The sequence below is a fragment of the Ixodes scapularis genome, unplaced genomic scaffold, assembly GCF_016920785.2.
Source record: "Ixodes scapularis isolate PalLabHiFi unplaced genomic scaffold, ASM1692078v2 PGA_scaffold6__148_contigs__length_123643588, whole genome shotgun sequence".
Lineage (NCBI taxonomy): Eukaryota > Metazoa > Arthropoda > Arachnida > Ixodida > Ixodidae > Ixodes > Ixodes scapularis.
In genome coordinates, this window is record NW_024609881.1 from 45322090 (window position 1) to 45333457 (window position 11368).

Sequence of the window (11368 nt, forward strand, 5' to 3'; positions counted from 1 at the left end):
CTTTATTAAACACACAGAGGTAGCAAACCATAACTTGCACGGTAGTTGAATACACTGTTCTTGCCTTAATGCAAAAAAAAAAAAAAAAAAAAAAAAAAAAAACGACAGCATGCATGGTACAAAAGTAAACAATCAGATGCGAAAAAATAAACACGCCTAAGCTCGCGTCTGCTTCTTTCGGATTTTCTGACGTTCTTTTTCACGTTCTTCCTCTCGGGATTGCCGATGTCAGTGCTTACGATTTGTCAGTGCTTACGATTTGCCACGCTCCACGCTGCTGCCGACTTCCGGGGAGATTCCCTGAAGCTGACGGAGCGGTGGCGGTGCACGGTAGAAAGCGCTCCACGGAGCTTGCGCCGCCACAAATCTGTGAGCGGAGGATGGCCAACTTGAGCCGCATCTGCCAGCGGAAGGTTTGGCGCGCTCCAAATCTGCGAGCGCGGAATTCACCATAAGACGCGTACGTATACAAGAGGATGCTTAGATGCAATAGGCCTTTCGCAAAACATGTAGCGCCTTCCACCGGCACAGAAAGTATGCTGGGAAATGGCTGTATATACCAAAGGCAGCAGACGATTTAGCTGCTCCCTCCCCCTTTCCCTCTCTCCTATGTCACGTGGTAGATGTTGCGTTGTAGATGGGATATTTGCAAGTGGTTCATTTGAGGCGAAAACAGTCTTTCTTTTCTTTCAGTTAAACACGAACGAGACGCGGCGCCTGTCCAAGGAATGCTTCGGGAACAGGGTGGCAGTCTTCGACTTCATGGTGGCCTGTGCGGAGCCCATGGCGGTGAGTAAAGCGGTGGCGCCATCTATAAAGATGGCCGCCACGAGGGAAGATGCGTACTACCTGTAGGGCTGTGCTGCCCGCATCGTCCACACAGAGAGGCTCAGCTTGGAACGCTAAGCACTCAACAGCAGATTTGAAGGCAGGCAGTCGCAGCAACACCCCCTATTCTAGATCCCAGGCAAACATTTTGCTACGCAATTCGTATAGCCGAATGTTCCTTCCAAGGGCATGGCCTAATAAGGGTCGCCCTCAGAAACAAATGCATGCTTCCAACTTTTGACGTTTTAACTTCATCGAACATGTTGTAATATGTGGCGCCATCTTCCGATAAGCGCAGCGAGCAGATGACACGCTCATTCGTCTGCATGCAACGCCTTTGTGAGATGGGGCCACAATTTATAACGATCACTAACTCGGTCGTCTGCGGACATGCCCGCCGTTGACCCCGACAAGTTTGTTGGTCCAATTTTTCGAAGGAACAGAGCTACGCCTTACGATTTCCCCAGGTGCAATGTACCGCCTAAATGCACGTTCGGGGGGAGTTTGAGCATTCTGTGCGCAGGCGCGGATTCGCCCGACTTGTTTTTGCAGTGCAAAGATCCATTCAAAACACACTATGTTTTTTTCAAACTTTCAGCTGGGGAAGTTCATCACCTGCACCATAGAGGCGGTCTTCAAGTCTGCGGTAAGATTTTACGGTCCTGATGTCCTCTCCACCGACCCTCACTATACACCGTCTTACAGTGGTGGAACTGCTGAGTCAGAACGAACAACCTGCTACATGCTGTTGCACAGGCTGTGTTTGCGCACAATTTTCGCCAAGTCTGCCTCAAAAAAGAACTGTTGCCTGTTGTCGAAAAGAAAGTAAAAGCGTCTGGCACGTAGCAGTGTTGGCGATGCCATCGAAAATGTGTTTATTTACTTCAGCATATTGCCAATCCCTGTATTAAAAAAAAAAAAAGAAAAGTTGTTTTTAGATGCCTAAGTACTATGGGCAAAGAGTAAAGTTTCGCGAATATAATTTCGAATAGTATTTTCACATATTAAGCTATTTTATGGCCTCTTTAACATGAACTGCGACATTCCTACTTATCGAAATGTTGATCGCGATGAGTTGGTCCCCTTGAGTGCGCTTCTCCTCACGCAACGGCGCACTGCGGAGAAGCAATGCTCGCGGAGCCGACACCGCGATCTCGCGACTCGCTTCGCCGCAGCAGGGCGGGAGTTGCGCACTCAGTCGAAAAACACCCCTTCAAAGTGGTCTGATGCACGCACGTGTTTAGTGTATTAAAAAGGAAGAAAAAGAGAGAGGAAATGTTGTGATCGTTGATATTTAGTTTACATTGCAGTAAACCACCTGTGTTCATAATCTTTTTTTTTTATAAGTTCAGGATCGAGGAAAATGTTTGCATGTAGCAAGATTTATAAATCCCCTGAATTAGGTATGGCTGGGCTCCTTCATAGGTTTAGTTTAATGTCAAATCTGTCGTTTACCTGCCCTCCCAATGTAGGGATTGGACTTTCTGAGGCCACAGTCTATAAATATAGCTAGATTAAATTTTTACAGAGCGGCTAACTGGGCAGATAGAAGCTTGGGAGCAACCTTCGCGAGTTCAGCTGCATTTCCGTTTAACCACGGTGTAAAGGCCGGTTCTAAGTTTAGTTCTAACATGCAGCGAAGCGCCGATGTAGCGCTGCTCACCTGTCGTCAGCTACTTATCGTCTGCCATGACCAACAGTTTTGACGATGCGACACAAAGCTGGTGAACGCTCCCGCCAGCACGCGCTTAGCGCGAGGTCAGCGCCATGCTTGTAGCGCTCCGCTGCACGTGTGAGCAGGCCTCAACAGTAGTGAAATGCGTGGAGAAAGGCGCAACAAGTATTCAATATTGGATTAAAAAAATATTCGGCCAAAACCACTATTCACTTTGAATTTTGCTTCGAAATCAACATCCATTATATGCACATGCCTAACGAAGAGTTGTCGGTTTTTGTGCGAACGGTGCTCACATCGAACGCAATGAGCGCTATTCATTATGATTGGTGACAGTAGCTACGTGTTCCGCTTAGCTGCTCGATGAACAATAGCGGGTGGAACACGAGCGAAGGCAGCGTGATACAAAGTCTACGAAGTAGCCAAAAACATATTTGTACGTCAAACACGGACCGAAAACACCATCCGTGATCCTAATAGGGTAACTGAGACATCTGCAAAATTACCGCCGTATGACTGTTCAACAAATAAATATCCGTAGCGGCCAGGCCCCCTGTATGTATGGGACGTTAAACAGACTCCCAACACTCCAACAAGGGCAGTTTTGTTTCCTCCATAAGGCTAATTTTTCGTATAAAATTTTTGTGACACGAAGGCTCAAAATTGTCTGCTCCAAAAGTGGGAATCTCTGCTCCTAAAACCGTTTTTTTCCTCGTACAAGAGCTGCTCCAAATTAACACTTGTCAGTTCCACCGCTGCGTTTTAGCATAGCGTTACCCAAACCGCCATCTTGAAGCCTAGTAATAAATGCACCGCGAGAAAAACAAAATAAGAAAGAAAACTTTTAGCAGAACGCTAATTACAACGTACTGTAAAAAAAAAGAAAGAAAAGAAATATGTTGTAACACGACTTTTGTTTGGGCAAGTTGGTTCTTACTAGACATGATTAAAATAACGCAAACTTGATAAGGCCAACAAAGAAGGCACACGTACAACAGTTGTACGTGTGCCTTCTTTGTTGTCCTTGTCAAGTTTGCGCCATTTTAATCGTGTCTAGAAAGAAAGGAAGATTGCGGTATTATTTTGTTTCTAAATACTGACAAAGTCGCCAGTGACGTACTGCCACACATTTTTGGGTTGGTAAATCCCGATGCAATCGTTTATGTAGCCAGACTGGCAGCGCGACTCCCGACGACTCGGATCGCCATTGTGACCATGCCGCGAAGGATGCATTTGCTACCAAGCTGGCAGCTCTTCTTCTCCTGGCATTGTGCAGTAGCTTAGCAGAAACGGTCCACCGGCGGGTCTTCCGATGTTTTCTGGGCGAAACCTCTCCAGTAGATCGCACACGTTGCAACGCCCGGGCACCCGTTTATTTGCAGAAACCGAGGGACAAGAAACGGTTTAACCGCGACGCAGCCGCCTACAAAGTAAGTGCTGCCGTTCATGTGGTTTCGGCAAGAGCCGCTTTAAATAAACTACGCTTCAGCCATCTTGGTGTTGCCAGTTGCCAGTTATCTGAAATCGCAGTAAACGGAATTGCGTCCTCTATAAATGTTAAAAGGGGACAGGACACGCCAAAAATAAGAGATAACCAAACTGCTAGGACCCACTGCATATTCCTACAACCCTGCTAAATTAGTTCCGAAAATGGCGCGATAGTTTCGTAGATAATTCGATTTATATGCGGGACCCTCGGATCCGCCCCATTCGAAAAGGCCGCCATAACTGGAGGGCTGGTGACGTCACCACCAGCCAAGCGCGCGGCATCCCCTTGCACGCGTTCACAGACTTGGCTCTCTCGACGTCTCGTGCTTGAGCTTCCTCGGCACGCGAACGCAGTTTCACAAAATGTTTAATGTCTATCTCTTTTTTTTTTTTTTTGAGAGAGAGAGAGCTTAATTGAGAGGTGGTGAAATATTTAAAAAATAGTGCAAAAACGGCGTCCTCAGTAGCAGCTAGCACCCAGCTCTCCTTCTCAGTGGCCCTCATATATCAACGGTTACGCGTCGTCTGGCACGGGACTGTCTTTCTGCGGGTGTAGTCAGTTCGGTCACGCGACAAGAGCGGTGACGATAGTCTACTTCACCTTACGATGAACCGCAACAGACAGCACGAGAGCCATCGAAACCAATCCAGTGCCTTCCGAGTGTCCCGCACGGGTGTCGCGTGACCCTGGGGCGCACCAACGCGTCGTGCGTGTAGTCCCGCTCTCACGGTGCTGGATTGCCTGAGGTCACTCGTAGCGCCCGCAGCGGTCCATCGCAAGGTGAAACAGTACGCAGAGACTAAAGTCTAAGGAAATAAGCGGGAATCCGCTAGCTTCGTTTTAATCCTAACCCACTTGAATGTAAAACATATAACACTGAAAACAAGCATCGGAAGAAAGACTAAGTAAAAGGCAGACTTACAAATAAGAATGCAATAAAAAAAAAAAAAAAAAAAAAAAAAAAAAAAAACAAGCGTCGGAGCAAAGCGCAAGAGGAGAGAGAAGTGAATCTCGGAAACCCACATTTCGGACTCGGAGTGCGCACGAATGAACGTCGAAGGCAGCAAGGTTGGCCGCCTGCTAAACAACGCTCCTCGAACTATAAGAAAACAATAACTGATCATCTTTCGGCGGCGCGCGAGCCAACGAGTTATCAGAGCTCTGCGAGTTACGAGTCGTACGGGCGCACAGACATCTCAGCCTGCGCGCCCGTGCATTCTCCATGCCAACGCAAAAAAAAAAAAAAAAGAAGAAAAAACAGCAAGAGTAGAAGGGCGTTGAGGAACCGTGCATGGCGGTTTCTCTCTTTGCCGCTCCCTTCGTTTCTTTTGCTTGGTGCTTGGTTTCGCTCTCGTGTAACGCCAGTGAAGGTGGTGTTGGCGAAGCCAGAGCCTTCTCGTGCGCGTTCGTAAAAGGCGCCACCATCGCCGCCCCCCCCCCCCCCCTCCCCCCCCCCCCCTCTTTCTGCTCTCTGCTTCGACGCTTGTTTTTTGCATTGCATTTTTTGCGCAAGTCTGTTAGGTCTGCACGCGGAGTACCACTTTCCCGCTCATTTTATTTCTGAGCAACTGACTCGCTGACTGGCTCAGTTTAGCTAACCGTCCCCCCCCCTCCCCCCGCCCCAAAAAAAAAGAAAAAAAGAGCCGGGACCCATCCTATTTCGGGCAAAAGGCGCATAATTCCATTCTCATTTCATTCCCCTCAACGCTGCCGCCATTCCATTTCCATTCCATTCAAGGGTCGCGAAAATGCGGAATGATTCCGGAATCATTCCAACTCCGGAGTGGTAACTCCGCAACTCTGCTAGGGAGGCTCAAGTGAGGGTGGGTGCAACTGCTAGATCGGGGATCACGGGATATGGACGCCATTTAATTGCCAAGTTTTGCTGGGAGTCTATGGGGCAAAGGGTCGTTTTATTTCCTAACTCAGGTCATAAGGGCCCATTAATGTGGTTGAATAATTTACGCAACGTATAAATGATTAATTTCCATAGCCACAAGTTTTGTTCCGATAGGTTAAGTATTTGTTTAAAGGCCAACTCCGGTCCATACTTTTGATTTTGGGATTATGACCCTTTTTAGTGCAGTCAGCGTCCCTAAATTGCAAGGTATAATTTTTTTTTCTCGTTATTGTGCGTAGTTTTAAAGATATCGACGCCTCAAAGTTTTGTTTGAGGAGCGGCCAACAAACCCGAAACTAGCCGCTCGAGGCCCCGGCAACACTGGAAATCAGCCGCTATGTGAACATGACGTCAGGATCGTTCTCGTTCAACGAGTACGCAGGCCGAGCGGCACCTACTTCTGTTGCGCTAGCCGTCTAAAGATAGGAGGTAAGCTGATTTTGTTTTAATTCTGTATACGTGGTAGTTATCCAGCATATGTAGCAGGAGTTAGTGCGTATACCCAAAAGCTAGCGACTGGAAAACGAGTGAACTCGTTCGGTGCTGTATTCGGCGGCTGTCGCCGTGCGTGCGGTCTTCCCTATTCGTCGCTAAGCCTAATTGTCATCGGGGCTCCGTGGATGGAGCGGCGTTGCTCTACGCCGCGCTGCCAGTGACGTGCAGTACTGGGGGCCCTCTTACTTTCGCGCTGCGGGTCAATCTCAGACACGAAGCGACGAAGCTTTGAGGCTCTCCGGCGTGGGCCGCGGCGCCCGAACACGCGCGTGCTGCGCTGTGCACGGTAGTTTTTTCGTTATTTCTTTCTCCTCGGGCGCGTAAAATCCGAAATCCAAAGTCCACTCGTTGAACAGCGTTCACCCACACATTCTCCAATTTCCGGTGCGTTGGAAACTCGTGAAAAGGCACCTCCGGGTTGTGCAGCGGGTTGTTTGAGCAGCTCACAGCGCTACAAGTTGTACTCGGTATCTTTCGAGGAACAGCTGGGCAGTCTTGGGAGTTGTCTTGGAATCCTCAGAAGCAAACAAAAGGCTATACCGAAGATACACGAGCTACAGATAAAAGCAACGGCTAAACACGCCAACCACAAGCCGAAGTAGCGGCTAAAAGAAGCGCGCTCCGCGCAACGCCAGGACCGGAAAAAAAAAAGAGAACGATGCTGACGTCGCGGCCCAATGTTGCTTTATGTATGTATCTTTATTTTCAGACACAGAAAAGGGTCTGGGGGGCTGGGGCAAAAGAAGACGAGTTGTCTTCTGACGAGGCTCCAGCCCCTTTTTTACAGCACTCGGAGGAGACACAGGAAAATAAACAGAATAAATATACAAAGATACAGCAATTTTAAAATTCACAACAAACACAACAACACACAACTGTCAACTTCGTCCTAACTGCAGATCATGAGTGACCCTCTGGCCGCCCGCTAAGGAGCAGCTGCTCGCGGCGGGTCGCATTTTAATTATCGGCATTAGTTGAGAATGCGGCGTCCCACGGACGTGAAATTTTGGCTGGGGTCGTATTTTGTGTCACTACAGCGATACCGGTAATTTATTTCATTTTGAGTTTTGGCCGGAGTTGCGCTTTAACGCGAAAAATGGTAAATTCCGCCATCTTGAACGTTGCTGCTTGTCTGGCAACCCTGAGAAGGAAGCGAGGAAGGCTGCGTCAAGCAAGATTAGAAGGGTAGGAGAGGGCATGACGTCAGCCGCGTAGCCTCCACAAGCCATGCTCCCTTGACGCCTCTATGACCTTAGACGCCTCGACTTTCTCATTTTCCTCCTTACTCATCACTTTTCATGCCAACGTGACCACATCACGTGACCGTAGCTAGCCTTCGTCTAGTCGTTAAAACCTACCGGACGGAGCGCACGCAAGCCTGCAAGAAATCCTTCTACATTCAACTATCCATCTCACACGTGACATGTCATGCGCACCAATTGCCTCCTTCATGACGTCGTTGGTTCTGGCTTGAGTGGCCTAGGGGGGTAATGAGCTCAGCGAGCGCTCACGGCTGCCGCACTCTGTGTCGACGGCTCGAGAGGGCGCCACTGAAGCATATGTTGGATAAAACAAAATGTTTTACCAACAATATGTTGGTAAAACAAAATGGCTAGGTGGCGTAAGCTACCGCCCGATCCAAAGGGCTCAGCCGTATTCATCCATCCATCCTTGGATAGGCTGTAGCTGTATGAAGCAGGCGGCCAGGGCGGCTCGCATTGCATTTCATACGCGATTAAAGGCTATTTCGGCATGACTCTTCATTTGCCACAAACGACAGCAATTACGGGATACAGTTCAGAGCGGGAGCTACTTCGCGCTTGCAAATTACCAGATCCTGGTAGCATGTAGCGTCCGCAGTAATTCAACATCTAGACGCTTGACACTGAAAATTTGTTGGAAGGTTTTTGTGAACGCGGAGAAAATCGGCGCAAAAAAATCTGAGTGAGCTATGTGCTGCGTGCATTGGGTGCACAACGGCGACGCCTGTCGCCTCTCTCGTTGCTTCGTCTGCGCCACCAAACCATCTGAAGCCGAAAGGTTTCGCAATGCTCTTGCGACCGAGGAGTTCGCCCGCTGACGACCAACACCAGTGGCCACGTACCAGGCAGTCAGTTCACGTGTAGTGAAGCTCTGCATCTGTGCCTTTCCTGGGCAGACACGCACAAACGTCCAGATGACATCACTAACGCGCCGACACCAACTCTGTCACCGCGTATTCGAAGTGTCTAGCTGAACTGTGGCAGTAATCCACCTCGATGCACCCAGAGTTGTGGATTCTCCAAATACAGGGTCTGTCCCAAAAGTTCCCGGAATTGTTTTTTTTTATAAATCATCTATTCAATATCAGTTTACAATCTTTTCAGAACTTTTCAAAGTAATCTCCCCCTGCTTCGATGCACTGTTGCCAACGCTGAACCCAATCACTGAAGGCGCCCTGGAAGCCGTCAACAGGAACCTCCTTCAGTGAGGTCGTCGCAGCTGCTTTTACCGTCTCCAGCGCTGCTCCAGCGTCCCCTGCCGAGTTCCTTTCAGGGTTCTTTTGATTCTTGGGAATAAAAAGAAGTCCGGTGGTGCCAGATCGAGGCTGTACGGTGGCTGGGGCAGCGTTGGCACACACATTTTGGCCAGCAACTCGGAGACAATGAGCGCGGTGTGGCTTGACGCATTGTCATGGTGCAAGATCCAGTTGTCGCAAATTTCTTTTCGGACTCGTCGAACCCTGTTTCGCAACCGTTTGAGCACTTCACAGTAAAACTCCTTGTTGACTGTTTGTCCCTGTGGCACGAATTCACTGTGAACCACACCTTTTCTGTCAAAAAACACAATTAGCATTGCCTTGATTCACGATTTGCTCATCCTTGCTTTTTTCGGGCGAGGAGACTCCGTGGTGTGCCACTCGCTGCTCTGACGCTTTGATTCGGGATCGTACCCGAAAATCCACGTCTCATCCCCAGTGATCACTCTGTCCAAAATTCTGGGTCTGTTTCGAAGCGTTCGTGCAATTCCTGACACTTCAACAAACGCTCTTCCTTCATCTCACTCGTCAGGACCTTTGGCACCATTTTCGCGCAGACTTTCCTCATTTGGAGATCCTCTGTTAAAATGCGATGAACGATTGTTTTGGGTATTCCACACTCATCTGCGACCATTCGAACGCTTAATCGCCGGTCCTTGTCCAAAACGTGACGCACTTTTTGCACAGAGTCATCCGTTTGTGATGCCGACGGGCGTCCCGAGCGGTCGTCGTCGTTGACGGACTCCCGACCTTACCGGAACCTCTTGTGCCACATGAAAGTTTGGCTTTTTTTCATCGCGTCGTCGCCGTAGGCTTTCCGAAGCATTTCGAGCGTCTCCGCCCCGTTTTCACCTATACTCCGTTTCATACTTAGTGTGCAACGCTGTAAGAGCTACTGGCGCGAGCGCGTGGCTTTGTCTATGGTGTCGTTCGCTCGTGCGCGCGTGCAAATGATCAACGAGATCACGCTCCATGCTCGCGCCAGTAGCTTTGACAGCGTTGTACGCTAGGTGTGAAACAGAGTATAGTTGCACACAAAACTTGATTGCATAACGTTGCTCCAAAAACTCGTCCATTTTTTTTCTCGACGAGGGTGCTGTAGATGCCTCTGCGCGGAGCGTGACCTGCCTCAGCAACTGATAGCAGACAACTGAGACCGGTCTCGTTTCGAAGCTTATATCCCCCACTAACTTCTCCACCTGAAGCCCCACCCCGCCAGGCGGCGTTGCCGACCACAAAACATCATTCCGGGAAGTTTTGGGACAGACCGTGTGTTCTTCAAGGGGAGGCGTTGACGAGCTGTCATATTTAGGTCGTTGTTACATTTTTCGTGCGGGAGTTAACTGAAGTCTGCTCGAGTTTCGTTTATTAGAACTGCAGAGAATAGAGGCAGGACGCCTCGGGTACAAGGGTTAGGGGCGCTTATGTTACTGCGGAGCCAAGGGGTGTGTGTACGTTTTCCCCGCGGCAAACGTGAGCTCAGGTATCTTTCTAGCTCCCGACAGCGACCCCCTCCTAGGCTTCCCCGTAACCTAAACGTAATCTTGTACCCGAGGCGTCGTTCTTGTATTCCCTAGTTTTAATAAACGAGACATGCGAAGTCCAAGGGCGATCAAGGAGCGTCAACTCTCATAAATGCCCGTAAACCAAAAAAAAAAAAAAAAAAAAAAAATGTTTTTTTTTTTTTTTTTTTTAACAGCAAGCTACAAAACAAATTTCACAAATTTCTTATTTGTGGCAAAAAAAAAAAAAAAAAAGCGGGGTGGAGCGAAAAACGTCGGAGTCAAGACGCTTGGCAATCGCCACTTAGAATTACTTTGGTACCAAGCAAATGATGCAACATGTTTTTGTACTTTCCTTTTACTTGGCCTAAGAGTTGTACCCGTGTTTTTGTAAATCGAGACCTTTTTTTTTTTTTTCAATATAGGTTTTTTTAAATGTTCTTTTCAAATTATTTTTTCTATGTTTATACTTTTATCGGAAGTTCGTATTTTGCAGGAATAATTTAGATTCCCTGGCCTATATTATGTAGTTTTCGAAGTCGTTAATGCCATACTTCTTGAGGTAGAAGGCCTGGTTAAAGTTATGAATTTTTTATATATATTTTTAATTCATAAAGCACATAATTGCATGCGGTTCAACTTTGCTGTTACATGAAACAGGAAACATTTTTGGCCTACCATTCTTTGCCTGCCTTCACCAGGACAGCAAAGGTGGCAACTAATGCAGTCCGTGGTAAAAGCAAGACCGTCGCGCAATCTTGAAAACAATTTTTTTCTCGTGGTGAAAACATGTTTTTGAGAAAAAAAAAAAAGTTCAGTTCCGTGTGATTCATTTGTGTATATAAAAAAAAAAAAATTAAAACATGTTGAGTGGACCTGCAGGTTTGATCTCTCGTAGAATCACCCTCTACTAGACAAACTTTCTAGAATTTAGTGCATAAAACAGGACAAAAGGTGCCAT

General features: G+C 47.9%; 1 long non-coding RNA gene and 1 pseudogene across 1 annotated transcript; one reads left to right on the plus strand and one right to left on the minus strand.

The window, feature by feature from the left end:
* The first annotated feature begins 327 nt into the window (after positions 1–327).
* Positions 328–1474, plus strand: LOC121833037. Its single transcript, XR_006076522.1, has 3 exons — positions 328–460; positions 694–789; positions 1427–1474. It is a non-coding gene; the product is annotated as an uncharacterized LOC121833037 (long non-coding RNA).
* Positions 1475–9347: 7873 nt separating this feature from the next.
* LOC121838471 lies at positions 9348–9981 on the minus strand (annotated as a pseudogene).
* Between the last annotated feature and the right edge of the window lie 1387 nt (positions 9982–11368).